At 39.9% G+C, this 24,202-nt stretch overlaps 1 long non-coding RNA gene across 1 annotated transcript in view; it reads left to right on the top strand.

Moving 5' to 3' along the window:
• The window catches only part of LOC134208364 (uncharacterized), a 363,599-nt gene extending 340,629 nt beyond the window's left edge, over positions 1–22,970 (top strand). Inside the window, exon 3 of the long non-coding RNA XR_009978635.1 lies at positions 20,975–22,970. This is a non-coding gene — a long non-coding RNA (uncharacterized LOC134208364). The remainder of the gene's footprint in view (positions 1–20,974) is intronic.
• Positions 22,971–24,202: the final 1,232 nt, after the last annotated feature.

Below are 24,202 nucleotides of genomic sequence, written 5' to 3' on the forward strand. Positions count from 1 at the left end.
TGTCAACCCATGCAAGCTCTTCAACTCGATTTAGTACACGACTTTTATACAACAATTGAAACGCAAGCTTTGAGATTGCGCGGCCGGTAATAAAGTTAATCAGTTCAGTGCGTGTTTTTTCGCGTTTTAGATTCTCCTGTAAGCAGAGCGATCGGCCGGTCGTCGAAATTTAGTTTTGCTTTGCACGGAAAGCAAAACGATCGGCCGGTCACCGAAATTATGTTCTGCTTTGTGCGGGTGAGTAAGTTAATTAGAAAATTAAAATTTAGTTCGCATCCGTGTAGTGCGGTCGATAATTAAAATATTTAGCGTTTTTCGATTGTTTTGCTTTAATTCAAACTACACGCCATACAAGGCAGACCGTTTACCAAAACGAACGCTGACACTCTCCCTACCCCTTATATCCAACATCCCAGTGATTTCTCGTGGAAGTGCAGATGACTCATCGGCTTCTATCAAAGCGAGTATCACGTCAACAATTTCCTACCTATAATCTTGTCTGTCAGCAAATTTCCTTCTCGGCCATTGACAGATGCGTGAAACCTCCGCATATCGTTTCTATCCATGTGTTACTGCGCTGCAGCTACCAGCTATCTCTTCGTGCTGCTTTTTCTCTGCGGTGGATCCGTTTTCTTCTGCCGTTACTAAACTGTACAATCCTCTATTGCAACAGGTAGCAACCACCAGCTTCCGACTTCTAACATCATTTTTGTCGTCCACCACTCGCTGGAACTCCTTTTCAAACCAACCATTTCGTCGTCGTGGCTGTGCTTAAAACTTGCTGCGCTGTTTTAGTCACAGCGTCGTGAATATTCTCTAACAATCTGTTGACGTCGCCACATCCGTTGGAATCTCCTATCCACTCATCCAGCTCCTGGTGGTACTGTTTAGAAACCACTTCAACTGCACCATTATCTCGTGATTCGTAACTGGAATAAATAACCGTACCCGATTTTTTCCCACTAAAAGAAAGTGATCTATGTGATGTCACTCGAGTATTGCCGGATATGTTTTAGGATATTCTCAGTTGTGGCATAGGTACTGCTAATTGCCATCACTGTAGCAGCAGCAACGGTTACAAGTCGCAGACCATTATTGTTGGTAGCGGCATGTAAGCTTTCCGTATCAAAGTTTTCACGTTCCGCGGATCTCGACTTTCCAATCGGTGTCCTTTACTCGTTGCCGGCTTTACTTTTGCTCTCCTTTGTCTTTACTTGGTAACTGTAGACACTGCGGTATGCTACATAAACAAGGCCAGATTTGCGTTACCTACACAGGACGGCAGACGGTGATCAGCCGCCCCATGTTGTACATACGCACAATTCGAATTTCAGACATAGTACACAGGATTCTGTTTTTACACGATTTTTATTGCTCCTATTTTTGATTGTGTAACTTCAATATGTTTCAAAATCACATGGTAATTACAAAGCATTAAACATTTAGGATTACTGCCAAATCGAACAAATGCAAATCGTGTAAAAACAGGATCCTGTGTCACTTGTCATAAGACGAGTTTATACAATCCCATTGAATTCCACCACTTAATTGTATCTTGACAGATGCGTATTTCGACCTCAACAGTAAGGCCGTCTTCAGTGTCTCGTACTTGACTCGACTTCAAGTCAATTCTTGACTTGACTTCAATAATTAAGTGGTGGATTTCAATGGGATTGTATAAACTCGTCTTATGACAAGCGAAGACATTCCACTAAAAAGCTCAAAATAATTTTCTTATCAGGGTCCTGTGTATTTAATTGCCACTCCGGGTGGCTTATTCAAAACCGCACCTTTACAGTCAATTAGGAAAAAGAAAGGTACTTTAGTAGGAGAATTTGGCTATTTAGAGACCGTGTTTACCTCTGCATTTCCACGAAAATCATAGGAAGGAACATTTGCCAATGGGTAGGTGTCGTTGGGTCCGAATTCACGTTTTTAAACATTAATTTGAACACGAAATTGAAGGAGGGTGCTTGGTGGCCTTGTGTCACTGCTTCTGCCTCATAAGCAGGAGATTAAGGGTTTGATCCCTGGCCCTTTCCAATTTCCTATTAGATAATTTCGTTAATCATATAACTCAATCTCTTTGCAAATCAAATTCTCATTGCTAGCAAGTATGATTCTAAATATAGAATTGTTATAAAAAGCTGCCTGTTACTTAGTAGCAGTAAATAAAATGTAAAAATAGATTGGTATTCATTTGTACCCGCATACGAATGCTATATACGGTCGCTATGCTCGTGCAGGCCTCATACAAGTGTGGTGATCTACCACTACATTGTCTCAAAGCATCTACCCGTCAAGGTAGATCAGGACAATGAAAACCAGGCAGCTCATCGATAGGTAAATAATTATGAATATTTACCTCTCGATAGTTACCTGATCATGTATATATATAGTATGTAAGTAGATAATAAAATTAGAGTTAAGGTAGAACCAAAGGCGTTTGGTAACACTCCCAGATATCACATCCCCAGAGGACGACGGCTCACTTCACAAGTAAGAATGTGTGAGGTTAATGTGCGGGTAGCGAAGGTATGGTAGACGTGTGCGTGGTATTAGAATCCAATAGCATTCAAAATTCTAAAATGAATCCCATTAGAATTCACTTTAATACTTTCTCATTACTCTAGTACTTCTAATTCTCATTCATATATTCCTATCCCATAGATCGCATCACTTACCAAAGTGAATCCAGATAATATATCCCTTCATACTAACACAATATCCTATCCTAAGACTATCGTGGAGATGCAGAGGTATACTCGGTCTCTAGTAGCAACGAGAGTTGAACTAATAATCCTTCCTTCCCTTGATGACCGTAAGGACGTGGCCGGCGCCGTAATTGACTTAGTAAAATGCATTGAATTTCCGAAATTTGCACATTGAGAATGATAGCTAAACCCAAGCTCCATTCAATTGGTTCCCTGTGCAATTTCGCAAGTTCTAGTCAATCACGGAGTAGCAACTACGAATTGTACGGTTATCCTGCTTATGCTCATTAATTTGAACACGAAATTGATTAATTTATTGACCGCGTTCAATACGAAATACGAGCAAACGCGAAATGTAGGCTTTTCTTTCCAATTAATTTAATCCGTCGCACAAGCAGAAACAAGTTCAATCCCGCACTTGTCAATTTATTTTCCGATATTCGGTCAAATGACCCTTTCGGCCAAATGATATATTCGGCCTAGTGCCTTCAGCCAAATCGCATTCGGCCAAACGGGCCTTCTTCGATTTCGCCAACACTACTTACAAGTAGCTAACTTCAAGCATTTTTAAGAATATTTATGTTACATTTTATCAAAATATTTATGAATTTGAATAAATTCACAAAATATTACTACAAATTGAGCATAACAAATATAAACCTTGTTATTTAAATTTAGGCGAAACTAAGTTTTGGGTATCAATCAGGTTTTATAGAGTTTTTCATGTAGTGGCAGTTGTGTCAAACATATTTTCATTTCATGAGGGCAAACCATCTTCAAAGCTCTCCATGCACCACCCCCTACTATACTGCGGTACGAACTTTTCGTGTCAAATAATAGAAAATATTCTTCGAGACACATGTTTCACATTTGAAATACTTGTTTCGTGCTGGGACTAGATCTACTACAGAACCACCAGCACAACCCTCTGGACTAATAAAAAAGCAAACATTACAGCTGGTTGTTTACTAATCCGTAGCACGTAATCCACAAGAAACGTTCCCATCTTTTCCGGGAGCATTTTCTATTCACCCCGTATTCATGAAATAATTTGCATCTAGAAGCGAAACAGTTCTACCTACCGAGAGCAGTTCCATAGTCAATAAAAGCTCAAATACCTACACCAGACGAAATTTTGTGCCAACGACATAACTGCTACACGAAACCGTGAAAATGCCGAGTTTGATTTATATTCTACCAAATGCTAGATGTGCTAATGATATCGAGAGCACGCATGATCAACTGTTCAGTAAATTGCCTTGACTTTTTCTGATTTTCATTGTGGAAATAATTCTGGTTTGAAAATAGGTTCTTTTGCTTTGAACTGGGTATTGGACGAAACTCGAAACTGAATAGCTTTGCTTTTCCTTGTAAGGATTTCACACATGAAAACCATGCGCATTTTGCAGCACCAGACGTCAACACACGGCAGCTTCGCAATAAATCTGTCAGTTATTATTTTATATTATTACTGTTATTACGCATAAAATAAGGTTTATGCTTTCAATATTGTCACCAGCGTCGCAAAGCCTTGCAGCAGTGTGCCCTCATAGCTCTAGCGACTGCTGCCTGCGTGGAGGCAGCCGAGTTGGTTTCCGGTTCCGTACTTGCGTTCCGCAATAATGACGGAAGCGTGGTCTTCTCGCCCGCACCGTGTGTATGAGCGATGGATATGGCGACGCGGTGCCACCAAGGGGGTAACTTCCTAAAATCATGACCCGTTCCGTTCCGTTGGCAACCGAATGGGACCTCACTAACAGCACTAAAAGCTCAGGTGACTGCCGACATGCGTTCGCCGGGTGGTGTGTCGGAACGTCAAGTACATCGCTTTATGCTAAAAGCAAACATAAAAAGCTGCTGTAATTGGAAACGAAAACCTTCAGCGTTCAACTAATGCTGTTCGCTGATTATGGAGGCATGTTCTTAGCATGTTGCAGGTTGTTAATTCCTCGCGTCAATCATCCATTACGCTACATGGTATTTGAGGAATCAACACCTTTATTCTTTCAATCCACATTCTCTACACTTGACGCGTAGTTTTCATTCGATTGAACATCGTGAACGTGACGTTTTTTCAATGAACGATGCTTTGCGTGCTTACGATAGCTAAAACCGATATGATTCAAAAACAAACCAGCTGGTACCCGCTCAATTATTTACGGCAAATTTGCTGAATTTGTTTGAAAGCATGGCATATAAAAATGTTTTACATTTTTATAGAATATAAATCTAATATCACCAATGCATAAAAATGTTTTGTAATAGTTCAATATTCTTTCACATATTTCAAAATGAATCGGATGATCGTGCGGACACCAAGGGTTGTAAGATTGGGAAATGATTATGTGTCCAATAAAGTCTGCTTTTGTACCATCCGAAAAGCAGTCAATGTAATATTCCTCTATTAGTAGATAGAGATTGTATCTAGGATAAGAAACTTATCAATTAATTGCCACTCATTTGTTAGATCTCTTTGAAATATTAGAACATTCACACATGTAGCAAAGCTAGAGCTAATCCTTGTTTTGCAAAACTAAGTACGAATTGTGGTCCACCGCAAAGCTTGGTTAGATCCTTGGGAGCTAGAAGTCAAGCTTCTTTTATTGTCAGAGTGATACAAAAACAAAACCACAGAAGGCAGATCTTCCTTCTACTCATCCACCTTTGAATGGTTACATTGGAAACTTTCCTAAGTCATTACATGAAATAAGTTTCTCATAATCACAAACTCACATGCACATTCCCGCACACACAAACAAACAAACCGTCTCATTCAACATCCGGTAACCAGCAGGATGATGATGGCACAAATCCGTTCGCAAAGTTTGTCCTGACCATCACTTAACTGAACAGATTACGAGGTGTGGTGTAACTAAAGACAAATAAAAGTGAGGCCAAATGGGGAAAACTTTTGCCTCTCAGGGGGGGCACAAATTTATAACGCTTGTGAATTGCCGATCCAGAAGAGTGGAAACAGTTATATATACCGGGGAAGCAATGGGATCCCAATCGTCGGCAGTCGAAATGAATGAGTATAAAGTGCGAGAGTGCAACGCAGCCAAACATGTCTCATAATTTTCTTTTGATTATCTTTGGGTTGAGTTGTACAACTACTAAAGGTGACACTTTCTTCTGGCGGTGGTGGTGGTGAATTATGGGAAAAGCGGTAAGAAGTTCTCCTTTCCGAGTTCTGTGGCAATAGAGACTAGATTCCATAATGTTACAGAACGTTGGTTTTAAATCGTTTTTCTTCTTTCGAACAGGGGATGGCCGGATCCGTAGCAAAGATGAACTTACGAGGTACTTGCTTTGTTGCTTGTTTCATAAGATCTAACTTTAATTGACAAAGTTTCCTCAGATTGGCATCGTTTGGAAGCATGGAGTATTCCTGGTATTGTAATAGGAATGCTCATGATTCAAATAAGAACAGATGCTTTTTACATTCACACATGACTGCAGATTAGGTGCATTTTCTTTTGTCTCGGGGATCTCATTGAAGTCATTCATATGTTTCGAAACCATTTTTGACTTTTCTAGTACACTAAGTGTACGTTAAGGTTATAGGATCACTCCAAAAACTTACTTTTGATAGGATGCCCGGTTAACCATGGTATGTAGAACATATATAAATATGCAACACTATATATACCGAACGAATTATTTGTTGACTTCTTATAACTCCTCAAGTAACTCCTCATATCTTAGCAGCGTGATGTGAATTGGTAAATATAATATTAAATTCAGATCAAAAATGTAATTCATCAGGAAATGCCCCTTGTGGATCAAGTCCCTATAGAAACCTGGATCATCCCCCTAGCGATGATCGTACCTTTCTCATGTATTATTGTATTATACACCATATTTGGAGAAACAAATGTGAGACTGCACTTCAGAAAGTTTTCGATTCCATTATTATTACCAATCAGTTCACATTTATATCCCATCTCCCACCCCTTAGCATTTGAATCAGTATTGTAAATATCGAAAAGGTGAAATGAATTTCCCATCGAGTGCAACGCTAGCGGAACCTTCAGTGAGGCTCTGCAACAGGGACACGGGAAGTCTGAGTGGCTATGAACTGGTTCCGGCTCTGTCACAAGTGTGCGATGCTACCATGCCGCGAAATAGCGATCGAGCAATGGGTGACCAATGGTACTCTGCAGTTCTTCGCGCAACCTGTATTTGGGCTAGACAAAGGATGCAAAGGGCTCGTTCGGCAGAATTGTGGGAGGAACGCACCGTGCTATTCAAAGCGCTGAGACTGACCCTAAACAAGGTCATCAAACAGAGCAAGCAAACCTGCTCCGACAGACTCCGAACGCCAACGCGAGCCCATGGGGTGACTGATAATTGAAGTTTTTTTAGAGTCGAGTGCTAATCTACGGGAGAGAAATAGGCGTGGCTAGCTCCTCCATAACGAGCTCAGGGATCAATCCCGTCTCCACTTCTGAGGATCGTGATGTACGATGGTATGCCCAAGTTCAAGCTCCCACCAGGAGTCAAGCTAATGGGAATGGGATGCATCGATGACGTAACGATGCCTATGCGCGGAGAGTCCATCGAGGAAGTCGACTTGACCATTATATCAGGCTTGTTGAAACGGCTACTAGTACATTCCGTTTATATGTCCCCAGTTCGACGAGGAGAGAAGGGTGATGGACACCACCGATAACATCGTCGGACGAATGTGCCAGAACCCATAGCAGTGGACTGCTGTTGCAAGAGTAGTAACCAAGATAGCCAACATGCTATAACGAGGTTGGAGCAAGAACCAGCAGAGTGATCAAACTTGGTTGTGATTTAAATAAGCATATGCGGTTTTTCATTTGCGGAATTTCGAAACAAATTTAAGCTAATACCATACTTCATGTTATCAAAAATTTCGGATACGGGAAGAGTGGGTATTCAATTAGTGAGCTGTGCATATTTGTTGTTTCTCGGCCAATCATGATTTACCGTTAAATTCTTTAAAATCAGAAGCTAAGCATTTGTAATAAATTTACTCGTTGGGATTTCTTCAAACAAGTTATTCTACCAAGTCAGTCAGTCAGTCAAGAGGGCGTCTCGAAAAAGGGCGCCGCCTACAAGAAGTTGGCGAAGGAAGTCCTAGGCGAGACGGTCAAGGTGAGGGCAGTCACGACGGAGGTGAATCTAAGAATTAAAGACCTAAATGATGTCACCGAAGTCGAAGAGCTCGCCACGGCACTGACCCCGGCAACCACAAATATTATGTACTAAAACCAACCTTTTTTGTACATTTTGGGGCCCCCACAAGCTGTTGGCCCCGGGGCCCCCTTCCGTCAAAATCCGGCCCTGCCTGTGGGCATATACGAGCAACACGAAGTTTGCTTCAAGTGCTAGGAACCGAGGCACAAGCAATGGGACTACACACGCAGCTAACCTCGAGGGTGCGTTGTGCACTGCCCCCCCTCTTTGAAGCATTACTTTCTGGTTGTACCGAAGGGACGATGGGCTTGGCGGTAATGGAAACGGTTTAGCAGGTCGGGGATGTAGTCCTGCCTCCCTCGTTTGCTGTTGGAGGTGGTCCCTAACTCCGCACTTCCTGGACAACCCAGGATGTCTTTTGTGCAGATTCTCCCTCCATTGCTTAGGAAGAAAAAAAAACACATACACACACACAGACATCACCTCAATTCGTCGAGCTGAGTCGATCGGTATAAAACACTACGGGTCTCCGGGCCTCCTTTAAAAAGTTCATTTTTGGAGCGAACATATAGCCTTTACGTATACTTAGTATACGAGAAAGGCAAAAAGCAATCAAACTGTGATTTTTTCCATAGATGACCCCTTCTTTAAAAGCGTTTAAATTTCATGTAAAATTTCATCAGCTTTATTGCTTTCTTGTATTTTTTTATGGAAATTTTCTTAAGTTTTTTATTGCTCTTTATGCTCTTTTTATATTTTTATGGAAAAAATATATTTCTTTTGTGGAACATTTTGTAATTGTGTATTGCTAACATTGATTTATTTATGGAAATTTCGTATTTTTTTTCGTGGAGCATTTTAATTCCTTTATGGAAAATTCTTCTTTTATAATTGCAATTTTTGCTTTTAAAAGTGCTTATTTATTTTTGTTTTGTGGAAAATTCTTAATTGTTTATTGAAATTTTGTTTTATTTGTGGAAATTTTATATTTATTTATTGCTCATACCCTGATTTCTTTACTGGCAATTTCCTAATTGTTAATGGAGAATTTCTAAATTTATGAAAATTTTATTTTGCTGTCTTAGGCAAATTGCTAATAAGTTTTCGGTTCTATTGATACGAAAATCTCGACATTCTATCGTGAGGTGAGGGTACTATTGACAACCAACATCTTAAGGGTATTTAGCATCGAGTCCACATAATGGCAGTGGGTATGGTTACTCTTACAGTCAAAGATTGCACTAAGCTCACTAAATGTATTAAATTTATCTACTAACCTGTAATTTACAAGACCCATATCCGTCAATTAAACATAAAGATAAGCATAGTTCACTTGTTAGATGATTTTTTGGGCGTTTTCAGTTCTTTTTTTTCTTCCTAAGCAATGGAGGGGGAATCTACTCAACAGACATTCTGGGTTGTCTAGGAAGTGCGGGGTTAGGGACCACCTCCGACAGCAAACGAGGGAGGCAGGACTACATCCCCGACCCGCTAAACCGTTTCCATTGCCGCCAAGTCCATAGCCCCTTCGGTACAACCAGAAAGTAATGCTTCAAAGGGGGGGCAGTGCACGACACACCCTCGAGGTTAGCTGCGTGTCCTTGCAGCATCGAACATCGTGACTCGCTTTTTTAGAAGAACACCATAGTATCGTGCCAGCGCATTGCCGGCTTTACAGGTGGCCTTACCACGCCCTATGTCCTCGGAAGGTGGGAAGGGTAGACTTCGCGCCTGCTTCCCTCTGCACGACTGGTATCAAGAATGATGATGCCGCGTGCACCCCAAATTGACCTCTTTGCGATAGGGTCTGTTCGCCAACACACAGAGGGACTTCCCGACGCGGTGCCTACGCCTACCCCAGCCTTGACGAAGACCCCTTTCCGTCCTCGGGCTCGGAACCTGCCCGGTTGACCGACGCCGCGAAAGCGACGATACCATGTTGTTCTTCGCGCGGCCACTTGTTCGATAAAAGGATCGAGTTCGTCCATAGGGCATGACCACCGGTATGACCCATGAAGCCGACTCCGAACCTTTGGACCACCTCTTGTTTGCGCCTGAACTAGCTATCCTTGAGTCCACGCGCCACCTTCTGTGTAGCTCCGAGACGATTTGGACGATAGCCGATAAAACGGCTTTCCAGCCAACTTCACACTGCTGTTCACAGCTTTGCTGGAACAAATCAAACAATTGGGAGGGTTCGTGCAGCATTGTGCCTTATGTCCCTCCAAACCGCAGCGTCGAGAGAGCTTGCTTCTGTCAGGACCATTGCAGTCCCATTGCTGGTGCCCCGGTTCCAGGCACTTGAAACAAACTTCGGGTTGCTCGTATATGCCCAAAGGGCACACCGACCATCCCACCTTGACCCTCGCTAACTTAACTACCTTGGAGGCATCCGCTGCAGATAGCCGAACCAATGCTACCTGTGTCCCTGCCGAACCTTCCCGTAGCCGAACGGCTGCGGTGGGTGTCTCAACTTCACACTGTTGCCGCAGTGCCGTGATGAGCTCTTCGACTTCGGTGATCTCGTCCAGGTCTTTAACCCTTAGATTCACCTCCGTCGTGAGGGCCCTCACCTTGACCGTCTCACCTAAGACTTCCTCCGCCAACTTCTTGTAGGCGGCGCCCTTTTGCGAGACGCCCCGCTTCAGCTTGAGGATCATTTCGCCCATCCGGGTACTTCTTATTCGACGTACGTCGGCGCCGAGTTTACCGAGCTTAACGTCACTCCTCATCGCCTTCAAGACGTCTTAGTACTTAGCCTCGTCCGTCTTGATGACTGAGGCATCGCCCCTGGAGCGATTGGCGCCTACCCTAGACTTCTTGTTACCATCGTTCGCCTGGGACTTCTTTTCGGCCCTTGGCATCTTTGGTTTCCTCTTGTTCTTGACCAGGGTCCAGGAGGCGTCACCCCCTCTATTTCCCTGGTCTGGTGCGGCTGAGAACTTTCAGCCTGCCGTAACCCCTTATCACCGTCTTTCCTGAGTGGACGGACCTTTCCAGATCCTTCCTCCCCCGGTTTTGGAGGTACCTGACCGGGATTCAGCTTCCCAGCCCCACTACCCTTGTTCGGGGTAGTAACCCTCTGCGTTTTGGAGCGGCCCCCAGGGAGCTCATCCCCTGGAGACTGTCTCCCCCGTTTTTGTATCTGCTCCGTTGGAGCAGTCACCCCCGACGTGCCCGCGAATACTTGAGCCTGGCATGCCCTCGGTCGATTCGACCTTGCCCGAGTCCGCGAATCCTTGGACCTCAGTCTGGGTAGACCTCGACTCCACGGATTTCACGGGTTTACACTTGGCCGTCCCGACCGTCCTCTCCAGCTTGGCGTCCAACATCGACTTTCGATGTTTCAGCAAGCTCCTCTCGAGATCCTTACTGATATTATGCTTCGATGACGCAAAGTCGAAGATGGCGTCCAGCTGTTCCGTCGCCACCTCGAAGGCCGTAAGCCCATCTCGTTTGCGGTTCATCGCCTTCACAAGCCATGGGCCGTCTATAACCTCTACTGGCGTAGCCTGGGAGATGGTTAAGTGACCCACGCTGGTGCTGCGCACCGAGCTGCCGACTATTGCTTCTGGCCTCCTAGGCGGAGACCTGAACAACCCTCCTCTTGCGAAGGGGTTGTCGCCTACACTACTACCACTAATTGAAGAATTGACTTGTTTTTCCATTTTGGTCCCACAAGTTGCTCGGGAAAAGAGGTCCACCACGCCAGAGCCCAGCATGACGCGGTAAGGGACAATTACTGTGGAGGGTGCCCAGGTATCCTACAGGCTTCGTTAAAGGCCTTGCTCATTATTCCCCCCCCCCCTGGCCATGCATCCCTCGGCACGGGTCGCTTAACGCCTTGGGATTAGGGGTTAGGGACGATGGTCCCGTTGGTCGCACCCACTCACTCTAGCTGATGTCAGAAGGACAACAGTGCCCAGCCTGCACTACCATCTGAGTACGCAACCCTTAGCTGGCCGTCAATTGTCATCGGAAGACCCGTGGAAGCGTGAGATCGGAACTTGAGAGGACCAGAGCTGTGTAGGTCGCTCCTTCTCAGATGTCAACTCACCATTTCGCAGCTCGGCGTTTTTAGTTCTAAATAGCCTAATCTGTACACAAGCGGGCTTGGTAGTCATATGGCTACTGCTTCTGCCTCATACGCAGGAGGTCGTGGGTTCATTCCCAGGTCCGTTCCATTCTCCTACTTTGTATCTTTCTCTTTATTTCTCATGTTCTAGCAATCGCTAGAACTGGAAATGGACTTCCATACCGTTTCCATTACTATTCCTATATCTTCAACTTGAGTATTCTAACAGTAATCTGCTAGAATTGGAAATGAACTATAGAGCTCGTTTCCTACATCCAAATAGAAATTCCATCAGTTACCTTCTCCTATCTATCACATTGGCAGCTCGTTAACCAAGACGGACCTCTGCCTCTCCAACCTAACCCAGAAATTCCAACAAATTCCGCATGAACTCGTGGCAAGTGCAGAGGTATATTCGGCTTGCAGTGGACGAGTTATTGCATCATCATTTCCTCCCCCTTCCCTACATTGACTTGCATTCTGACGTGGCAGGCGCCAGTATGACCTAACAAATGAGATCACCAGTACTTGTACATTGAAGATGTGTGCTAGTCCCAAGCAAACATCTGTTGGTTCCCTGTGCAAGAACAGCTGATCTGGTCATAATGGAGTAGTAACTACGAGCAGTCAATCAAGCGCAAGCTCAAGGTAAATAGCCTAATCTGTACACACTTAAAAAATTTCGCCGAGATCTCAGCATTTTATTTTTATTTTCCCGAGGTGGGCACCGCCGAGTTTCAGCAAACACGATTTTTACCGAGATCTCAGAAAAAGTGACGTTCCATTTGCCGAGAGACGGTAAATATTTTGCCGAAAATCAGTAATAAACAAAATTTTCTGCCGAAGTTCAGTTCTGAAATTTACTGAGCTACAGCGGTGCCCGATTTTGCCGAGCTCGAGAAACAAAAACTTAGTGTGTACTGCTTTCGTTTAGTAGGCTGACCATACCCGAGCAGGAGAAATTACCTCAATAATACCTTATTCGGTTATTGATACCATACTCTGTCATGAACTAGCCTTCCATATGAGGTAAAATACCAAAAAAATAATACCAAAAATTAATATGCAAAATATTTTAGTTATGTCTTGCTTGGGTATTTCAATACCAAACGAATAATAATTTGTTATGCGTTTGGTATTGAAATACCTTAGCATTTTAATGCTAGAGTATTTTGCATATAAATTTTTGGTATTATTGTTTGGTATTTTACCTCTTATTCGAGGCTAGTTCATACCAATTTCTGTTATAAAGGTCGTTGCTCCTGCTCGGGTACGTACTGTATTTAACGGAACAGTCCCGTTTTTTTAGACCTTATTCTGCCGTCCCGTCGTAATCTGAAAAATCCGATTGTACGACAATTCCCCGAATGCATTTTCCCCGAATGAAATTTCCCCGAATAACAACTCCCCGAACGTAACATTTCCCCGAATGTAACAATTCCCCTAATGCAACATTTCCCCGAATGTAACATTTCCCCGAATTGTTTCCACAGTGCAGATAAAACTAAAACTGAAAAAGGAATCTACGTCGTTTAACATAAAGTCGCATAATTGGCTTTTGACATAATTTTGAGTTTCAACAAAAGTGAGGGTCGCGGGACAACTCGCTTAAAAATTGTAAAAAAAAAAAGATGCTGGGACATTGGGCCGAAGACAATTATGCCAAACCGTCATTAGGCCGAGTGAGAAGTAAGAAGTGAGAAATGAGTAGTGAGTAGTGAAAAGTGAGACGTGAGAAGTGAGAAGAGCGTAATGAGAAGTGAGAAATGAGAAGTGAAAAGTGAGAAGTGAAAAGTGAGGTGTGATAAGTGAGAAGTGAGAAGTGAGGAGTGAGAAGTGAGTAGTGAGTAGTAGGAAGTGGAAGTGAGACATGAGAAGTGAGAAGTGAAAAGTAAGAAATGAGAATTAAGTACATAGTAAGAAGTAAAAGTGAAAAATATGATGCAAGAAGTGTTATGTGAGGAGCGAGAAAGGGCGAAATACGAAGTGAGATGTAGGAAGCGAGAATGGAAAAATAAGGAAGAAGGATAAAGATAAAGGAAGAAAATTAATGCGTCTTCCGGTATAAGGCGAAGGAAAGGGATAATGTTTTTTTTATAATCGCTTCGCCCGGTGTTAGGGGAAGACGAGTTGTAATGCCTTCTTAAAATGAACACGTTTGCCCGATATAAGACAAAGAGGGTTGATGGACCCTTCTTCAATTGAACACGTTTGCCTGGAGTAAAGCGAAGGAAAGAGATAATGCCTTCCTTAAATGATCGCGTCTACGCAGTATAAGGACAATGGAGGAGATATTGCCTTCTTTGAATGAAAACGTCATTTTTTTTCGGTTTATACAATCGACTCTCCACATCTCGATGTTCTATATCTCGATATCTCTCCCTATGTCGATGGTTTCCTCAGTCCCTTCAATCTACATTCATTTGGGCTTTCTACATCTCGACAACCTCCCTATCTCGATATCTCTCTATCTCGATGGGTTCTGATCATATTTTGTTCAGGATTCACTCTCCTGATGTCGATATGGTCAGATTTTTGGGCTACTAGACCGTCTTCGGACAATAACAAACACATCAACAACAGGAAACGCATTTGTTTTGTTGTCGTTTTTCATAGCAACGAGCTTTTTGGGATCTAGTACCCATTTCAATTTTCCTTCCATTCCTCGATCTCTCCCTATCTCGATGGTTCCTTCAATATCGAGATGTGGAGAGGCGACTGTATTATTGATATGAATTGCTATATGCTATCTCATATGTTATATCTATTCCTGCCAAACTCGTCTACATCAAAGGAAGAGACTACATTTATCATAACCTTATTGCAGGCAAATTCCTACTTCTGAAAAGGTAATTTCATTCCACTTTGGCTTATTTCGAGCTAACGCCTATCTTTAATGAATTGATCACATCTACCGTTTCCATATACCAGGTAGATACAGATTTTTTAAGAAGGAATAACATTCACTCCTTCATTATTCTGGAAAAACACCTGGAAAACACCTTCAAAGTAGAGATCAAATTAATCCATTGCGTTATTCCGAGTGGATGTACTACTTTTAAATAAGGGATCACATTCACCGTTGCCTTATTCCGGGCTTATACCACGATTACAGTAACTTCTTAAGAAGAGATAGACCTTACATAGGACAGAATTTTGATTTCTCGAATTTTTACCATGATGCTTTCAAACGGAATTTCGCGATTCAGCTCCACCAAATAAATTCAGCTTATGTTCAACTATTTTAGAAAAAAAAATCTTAATAATTTAACAATAAGATATATAATTTAACAGTAAGGAAGATCAAGGGCATACAATACTATCGAAAGATTTTGTCATGTTCGGCATCTCCAAAGAGACACTCTGCAACAAATCTTTGAACGCTGCTCTGTTCGGGCGCCAATAGTCGATGACAATTAGGGGAACTGTTTCGATCTCAATCTCACTGTACATATATCCATCTCATCGCTAAACAAAGAAATACGGCATCAAATGCGTCGCTTCCTGTTGTCAACATGCGTGCTCACTGCTGAAATAAATCACAAAAATAATAAACATACCCAATTCCTTTCCATTACTTTGTTTTTGATGGGATGGAAATAGGAGCTATGAGATGAAGTGGCGAACCGTTCCCCTATGTGTTTGCAAAAACTACTTTATTTTCGGGGATTTGTTACATTCGGGGAAATGTTACATTCGGGTAATTGTTACATTCGGGGAAATTGCATTCGGGGAATTGTTACATTCGGGGAAATTGCATTCGGGAAAATTGCATTCGGGGAATTGGTTTTCGGGGAATTGTCGTACAATCGAAAAATTCTCAATTTCTCCCGTTTTTTTATTGATTTTTCCAAAGATCTCCAAAATATTATTCGAACAAATTCAAAATTTTAGGCAGGAATCTAAAATTAAATAAATAGAAAGTATTCTTTCTGTGTCTTTAAGAGAGATTTGTAGCCTCGGCTGGCTCATCTCTCAACAAAGAAAGAGGAAGAAACCCATAACAAATGTGAGATTTTATGTTTTCCACTTTTACATGTGACCCGCTTTTTTGGGATCACTTGAGAACAAAATCAAAGGACAAGATTCCCGTGGTGTGAGGCTACTTTTGGCGTCATTTAAATCAATTTCGATCAAAAAGGACTGTGAATTGTTTATATTTCACATTTATTCTCATGCTCCAACCATATTCTTGGAAATAAATAAAATTACATTTTATTAATGTTCTTTCCTTGGTGAAATTCTTGTTATTCTTATCCGCCGATTATTTTTCCACTTATATTCATGGGATTTGACACAGGAAATCTATAATCCCACCTTATTGCTCTTTTCGCATTTGTCTTCTGACATTTTTTCCTAAAACAGTTTTTTCGAAGCCTTTTAATGCCCAAAACCGGCCTTAGGTAGGTTACTTTGACTATTGTTTGTCAATATTAGTCAATAATAAAATCCGTAATGGATGTCTAAGAGTAGATTAAAATGAAATTTCACAATTCCACAATTTTGTTTAAATAATAAAGGATGCGTAATTTTCTGTTCTTTCGTCCCTTTGAAGAATGAAATAGTTGCAGTTTACTATTTTTCCACAACCAACTTAATACAATAGAAGGTTGTGGTGGTGAATGATTCACTTAAATATTTCTAATTTCTTTCACGGAAAATGAAAATTAACCCCTACATTTTGAAATTTTCACAGTTCATGCATTTTGTACAAGATTTTGTCCCGTTTTTACACCGAAATGATTTGGTCAGTCTATCTTTTAGGCACTATTAACAACCCAGCGGGGCAAATTTTTTTCATTTTTTCACTATTTCTACTACGGATAACAACTATTCAGTTTTCAGCTGACATTCAAAAACAAAAAAACGAACGCGTACTAGTAGGAACAGAGTAATACATATTTAGATCGTGCCAAAAACAATCAATCGAAATCTCATTTTTTGCTTTTTTATAATCACATGTCAAATAATAATTGTAGTATTTAATGTCGTTTTCGGTTATTGCTGGGTCGAACCTAGTTCTGCACCGGATCCGCTCTAACAGCTGTCAAAACGTTCGGTTATTCGTTCAGGTTGGATCGCGATCCGCACCAGATCCGACCCAAAATGAATGAGGTTCGCTCTGCCGATTTATCGAGATCCAACCTAGGTTCACCAATACATTCAAACATAAACTGTCAAACTGGTGTTTATGTTTACGCTAAAGGAAAATGAAAACGTAGAAGACACGGATGGGTATTTGATTTTGTTTGTTTCATTTGTTAAATTTATTAGTTTTATTGCTCTTCCACGCAAAAATGGATTATTTTAATTTTGTGGTGTTTTCAAGTTGCTCTGATGGTGAATCTGATTCAGATATCGACATATTTTTCGCTGATTCGCATCTCTATTTCACTTTCACACTAATAAGGAAATAAGAGTTGAAAATTTGGTTGAAAATGTGATTTATAATATGCAGTGACGAGAAGGTAGCTGCTATTTATTCACTATTACGTTGTGTATTCGAACATATGCTTTAGGTATAATTGCTCTATCAATGGGAAAATAGCGTACCAGAGTATCTGCCGCTATGAAGTTATTTATACCAAAATGTTCATACCATATTTTATTCATTATTGCAGTCTGTGCATAATTTGTTCAAGGTTACGGATTTGAAGAATATAAACATAATGTATTAACCCTGGCATTAACCATTTATAAGACTTTGGCAACTATATTGCCATCAGTAAATTTATTGTATTTATTTATAAATGATTATTTATAAATAAATTCAAATGTTTATTCAGGAACAGTTTTTATACGAATTGAGCATAATTTTTCAGTGGAAGAAAGGTTTTTAGTTGTAATTCGTTAAAAAACCGATAAAGACATATTTTATCCCATTGATATTGATTATGTTGAATCTCCTGTTAAGATTATGTAGTGAAAAATTATTTTCCTCTCTTGTATATTTGGTTTTTGCAGTTTTGACGAAATCACAATTTATTCTAAAGGGTCCCCTCTTCTTGGGAGAAAAATAGCAAAAAAAATGCAAATAGCAAAAAATAATGCTGTTCAACTCTTGTACGATTTGATTCTTTGTTTTAAAATAAAAGGCCCCAAATCTCAATAAATGTTGTATTGGATTTTTTACAAAGTGTTTCCATATTTTCTTGTTCTGTTCTGTTTACTGTAACACAGTCACTGTTACCCAAAAAGCCATATAGAATAAGCACAACAGTTTATCGGGAAACACCAGGCGGGTGCTAAGCTGTTAAATTTTTGTTGCCACCAATCGAGCGAATGCCGACGGCACTAACACCAAGCCGTAGTCTATGAAAAATAAACACTGCAGTGAGTGAGAATGTTCTGAAACGCACGAAGTTTGGATAATGCAAGAAACAACTGTTTCTGCTCAGCACACAGTTTCTTCTACCAACATAATTATTTATCTGCATATTTCGCGTAAGGAATAAAGTGAAAACACTACATATTTACGGATTTGGTGTATTTTTGTTCGTTGCGATCTTTAATTTAATATGTGCTTTCGACACCACTCTCTCTTGTAAAAACGGTAAACAATACAAATTTTTACAAATACCACCACAATTTATAATAGTATATGAGCATTTTGACATTGGAGTATAAATTTATGCGCCAAAAAAGAGGGTACTGTCATACTTGCCAAACTCCATATGAAAAAAAATCCGTTGACCCCCCTCTGGGAAACACGGATTGGCATAAATTCTTTCACGGCAATCCACATTCCCGTCGTCATTCATCACAAGCTCCTAATCACATTAATTTATTGATGAAATAATAGTCATTTTAGTCATTAAACAATTAACAGAAGAAACGTCTGATTTCCCCCATAATTCATAAAACAAGAAAGAAATAACACTAATAACAAAACTCAAAAGATAAAATATGTCTGTTTCTGCCAGCTGATAAAAATGCGAATTGAAAACAAAACAGATGATAGGGATTGAGTTCTCACTAATACCATCATACTGACTCGATCCCGATTCGTTTTTCGTTCGGTTATTCAGAGTCGGTGTCGGACCTGACCCAGGTTTTAAACCGAAAACGACATAAGTGTGCATCGGGCTAATGATTTGTTGAGGCATATTCCACCTCTCTGTCTACTGAAAAAGAGGTACTCACGCAAATATATTCGCGCCAAATGTTGAGGATTCGGCGGGCATTCACCAACGATGATTCGATGAGCTTGCTAAGAAGAGATATCTTTTCGTTTATCGCTTCATATGAATGTGGCGCAAACATGTTTTGTGTTCGTTCGTGGAAATCATCCGTAAAAAATCGCTTGTCGGAAAATCATGAGCACTAATTTTTACTACCAAGTACATACATGCAGCAGCACACATCCGCTTCTCCGCCCTCTTTTGCCTCCACTCCACCAGATTTGAAGCTTGCGACTAACAGTCCATTATGCTCTCAAATGTAATAGGGTGTATGGAAATTATTTGATGTTTTCAAGAAATCCTAGGAACTAAGTAAATATACTTTTCAATTTTAGATTTGTGAAGTTATTCATCGTTGTTTATTAACATGCTGTTTTCCTTACTTTTTTATTTTGATGAAGTTACGTCAATTACCAATCGTCAAATGATTAGATTTTTGTTCGCTTCAGGAACCCTATTTCCAATCCTTCTCGCATGCACCACCGCCTTCATCTTGGCGAAAGAAAAGCCCGAGCACTCTGCCATCGACGCTGGCCGTAATCCGTGCTCCAAGTGTGAGCTTGCGTGCAGAACCCCGTTCTAAGCGATTCAAAACAAAAATCGATCCACATTTCAATGTCATAACATGCTCGCTACCGCACACACAGCACATACGTCATGCCCGGGAAATGAATGAAATGCTCGGAGTGTGCTTATGTGTGTTTGGGGTTGCTGCTGGCTCTGGTGGAAATCCGAGGCAGGTGTTTATGTTCCGTACCATGTCAGTCACCCACTCTCGCCGGTTCGGAGAAGTAAAAAGCGCAGAGGTTAAAACCATAAACCTCAGGTATGTTGGCGTGGACGGATTGTTGTTGAAAGCACTGGAGCAATGACATTAGGTTTATATGGCAATCTGGGCTGCAGACGTTAGTACCAAGAAAGGAGAACGCATCAATGCGGTGGAATGGTGTTCCTCGTAGTACACCGCGCGTGAACGCGGACGTAAGGCGTTAGCGATTGCACACGCGAACTATTTGGCGAGAGAGACTGGTGGTTCCAACGGAGTAGAAAATTGTATTCTAACACAGACTTCTATATGTATACATAATCCGATTGGTCTAGAGTTTATAGCGTGCTATTGTCCTATTTGTAAAACTAGTTGAACTGCAGAGAATAATTGACGTGATATAGACAGTGCCACGAAAAATCGGAACGACGTTTATCCTGCCACCATAGAAAATAGTTTAAATATGTTTGTAATTATGTTTGAAAGCTAGTAAGCTTTGAAATTCCAAAAGTTGCACGAAGGCGGGTGGTGAAATTTTCGCATTCATGTGCAATTAGGTGAAGGCATCCAAACATGAAACTAACGAGAAAAAAACTAATGTTAAATTACATAAAATGCATACATAATACAAAATACAAAAACACTAACATAAGGTCGTTTTAAAAATATTTTAATAACCGCTGATCGACCGACACCTGCGTTTGTTTGTAACACCGATAAGGTTTCTTCCTGGAATTCAACAGTGTTCAGCTTCCACTATGCTATTCAAGAATATCTACACAGCAAATAGTTTTAGAAGTTCATCGACATGTAACATTGCAGCTTATCCCAACAAAGGAACAAACATTTGACGTTCAATTAAATTTGACTAAATTTTACAAACAATAACAGTTTACATTTATTTCGATTTAAAAGAACAGTAAGATCGATTGAACTTTGTGTTTACTTGAATGCTCCAAAAATGTGCATTAACATACATTTTAAATCACAAAATATTTTTATCTGTGTATCTATCTTTTATCTAATTTTTGTCATTTCTTCATTAACAATTGCTTTTCTCATTTTTTTACAGATAATACATCAGAGCTCACAAGGTAATTGGCCCACTCGATGAAGTTATTTTATTACTTGGCTAGGTTCAATTTTGTACAAGAAGTTTTTTTTTTTACATATTTTATCGACTCTCTGAGGTGTGTTCAAATATCTTCATAGTTCACAGTGTATGAAGAAATGATTATTCTGAATCCATTTATTTATTATCAAATTTCCTGAATAAATGTTCCTACTTGAAGGCATTAATAACGGTGGTTTTTGTTTTAACACCGTGTATAGGAATTTTGTATCTTGTTAAAAGGGTGTCCACTTATCCATTCCAACCCTCACGTATTCCATTCAAAAGGTGCCAAACAAACGATTCCGGAATTTAATTTCGTTAGATTGGGTTTTTCGAGGCATTACCCCGCACCCAAACGTTTTTATCGTTCTTGAGCTAGTGAATATGGTTAAAAAAATTTAATATATTTTTCATAATCGCCAGGCTCATACGTGTAGCAAATCCTCCTTCGGAATATTAAATTTATCCATGCACAAAAATTCTAATATTCTCGCGGTGACTGCGGATTCTGCGCTTATGAATGCTCAGTCCCCAGGAAGTCATGCCATAAGACAATTCCTGTGATCGTAAAAACTGATACTAACCCACCGAATCTCATATCAGTTCCGGTGTAGGAATTTTCTGCACTCCTGCTGGTTCCGGCTATATTGGAAGCGCGTCTCAATATAATTTAACGTGCCATACAGCGGCATAGCCCAGCAAACCACCCCACCCTCGCTCGTCCGCTAGAGTCGCGGAATGTTTCAGCCAGCATAACGCAGCATCCGATATCGCATGAGATGGTGATGGAACTTATGACCAGCTCGTCTAGCTCTAACGCGTCTCGTATGGATCGGCATCGTATCTCGTCATAGTAGTAGCAGAAGCAGCAGTATCGCCATCAGCAACGAGGCAGCATTTCGTTACTGGAGCATGAGTTATAGTTTTCAATATTAGATTTTACTGCTCGGTATAACAACGCAATCGTGCTGCAAATCGTTCCCGAGCAATAATGAACATTTCTCTTACGCATAGGTTCTGCAAATGCTAGTTACTTCATGCGCGTTGAATCATACTCGAAGTATGTTGAGATTTTCTGAGCCACAACATTACCAACACGGTATATTGATTTCCATATCATATCAAGAACACAACGAATCTTAAGCCTAAGCCTTAAGTCTAATACGTAACATACTTTATATTCTCATGCTCTATTTTGTATTAATATCGTATATTACAATAGTTAAAAGCGATACGCACTCATTACCCGATAGCACACTCCCAAAATACTAATGCTTGCATTATTGCGTTTCAGAACAGGAATCACCCATGTTCAGAATATAAGGGTTGAGATTCTCTTCATACAGCAATGACAATTACATCATGTTGCATTCACTCCTCCAGGTGAAATCAACTACATCTACAGAAATGGTCTCTCTCATGACCAAGAGCCAGCCCTATTCAAATGTACCGCTGTACCATCGATAAAGATGAGCTGTTCAGGTCATGCAGGGCAAGAATCGGTAGAATTTCAATTTGTTTTAGTAGGAATAGAACACCGATGCTATTACTTCCTTAGTGATAGAAATAATTTCGTACCGGCAAAATTTGCATCTTATATGGATCTAAGCACATTGGCGTAGTTCAATTGGTTGCTGGTTGATCTGAGACCCAAATTGTAATCACACTGTAATCTGGAGCAAAATTTACCATTTCTAAAGGTTTTCCTTCAACAAAATATGAGGTAAATAAAATATTATCCACCCGTGGCAGCAAAAAAAAAATCCATAAGAAATACTTTAAGTTCATGTTATTTTTGAATGATAAGGGGAATTCTATGTTTATTAATTGCTTATACCCTGATTTATTTTTTGACAATTTCTTATTATTCTTATTATATATAAATCTAAAAACCTAAAATTCTAAAAATCTTAAAATCTAAAAATCTAAATAGGGGGAAAGACGGCTTTGGCAGGTTTTGTTCTATTATTGGCAGGGGGTTTTTGTCGACCAAATTTTATTAAATTTGGCCACAATATTCTTTGATATGCAAAGAATGCTTAGTCAGTCATAAAAAAAAACCCCTGCCAATAATAGAACAAAACCTGCCAAAGCCGTCATTCCCCCTATCTTCTTCTTCTTCTTCTTGGCATTACATCCCCACACTGGGAAAGAGCCGCCTCGCAGCTTAGTGTTCATTAAGCACTTCCACAGTTATTAACTGCGAGGTTTCTAAGCCAAGTTACCATTTTTGCATTCGTAGATCATGAGGCTAGCACGATGATACTTTTATGCCCAGGGAAGTCGAGACAATTTCCAATCCGAAAATTGCCTAGACCGGCAACGGGAATCGAACCCAGAAACCCTCAGCATGATCTTGCTTTGTAGCCGCGCGTCTTACCGCACGGCTAAGGAGGGCCACACGCCCTATCTAAAAATCTAAAAATCCAAAAATCTAAAAATTTTAAGATCTCGAAATCTAAAAATCTAAAAATCTTAAAATCTAGAAATCTAGGAATCTGCAAATTTAAAAATATAAAAATCTAAAAATCCAAAAATCTAAAAATTTAAAAACCCAAAAATCTAAAAATAAAAAAATCTAAAAATCTAAAAATCTAAAAATCTAAAAATCTAAAAATCTAAAAATCTAAAAATCTAAAAATCTAAAAATCTAAAAATCTAAAAATCTAAAAATCTAAAAATCTAAAAATCTGAAAATCTAAAAATTTTATCTAAAAATCTAAAAATTTTATCTAAAAATCTAAAATCTAAGAATCTAAAAATTTAAAAATCTAAAAATCTAAAAATCTAAAAATCTAAAAATCTAAAAATCTAAAAATCTGAAAATCTAAAAATCTAAAAATCTTAAAATCCAAAAATCTAAAAAACTAAAAATCCAAAAATCTAAAAATCTAAAAATTTTAAGATCTCGAAATCTAAAAATCTTAAAATCTAGAAATCTAGAAATCTGAAAATTGAAAAATATAAAAATCTAAAAATCTGAAAATCTTAAAATCTTAAAATCTTAAAAACCAAAAATCTAAAAATCTAAAAATCTAAAAATTTAAAAATCCAAAAATCTTAAAAATAAAAATCTAAAAATCTAAAAATCTAAAAATCTAAAAATCCAAAAATCTAAAAATCTAAAAATCTAAAAATCTAAAAATTTTAAAATCTAGAAATCTAGAAATTTAAAAATCTAAAAAT

This window comes from Armigeres subalbatus, chromosome 1 (assembly GCF_024139115.2).
Source record: "Armigeres subalbatus isolate Guangzhou_Male chromosome 1, GZ_Asu_2, whole genome shotgun sequence".
In the NCBI taxonomy this organism is placed as follows: Eukaryota; Metazoa; Arthropoda; class Insecta; order Diptera; family Culicidae; genus Armigeres; species Armigeres subalbatus.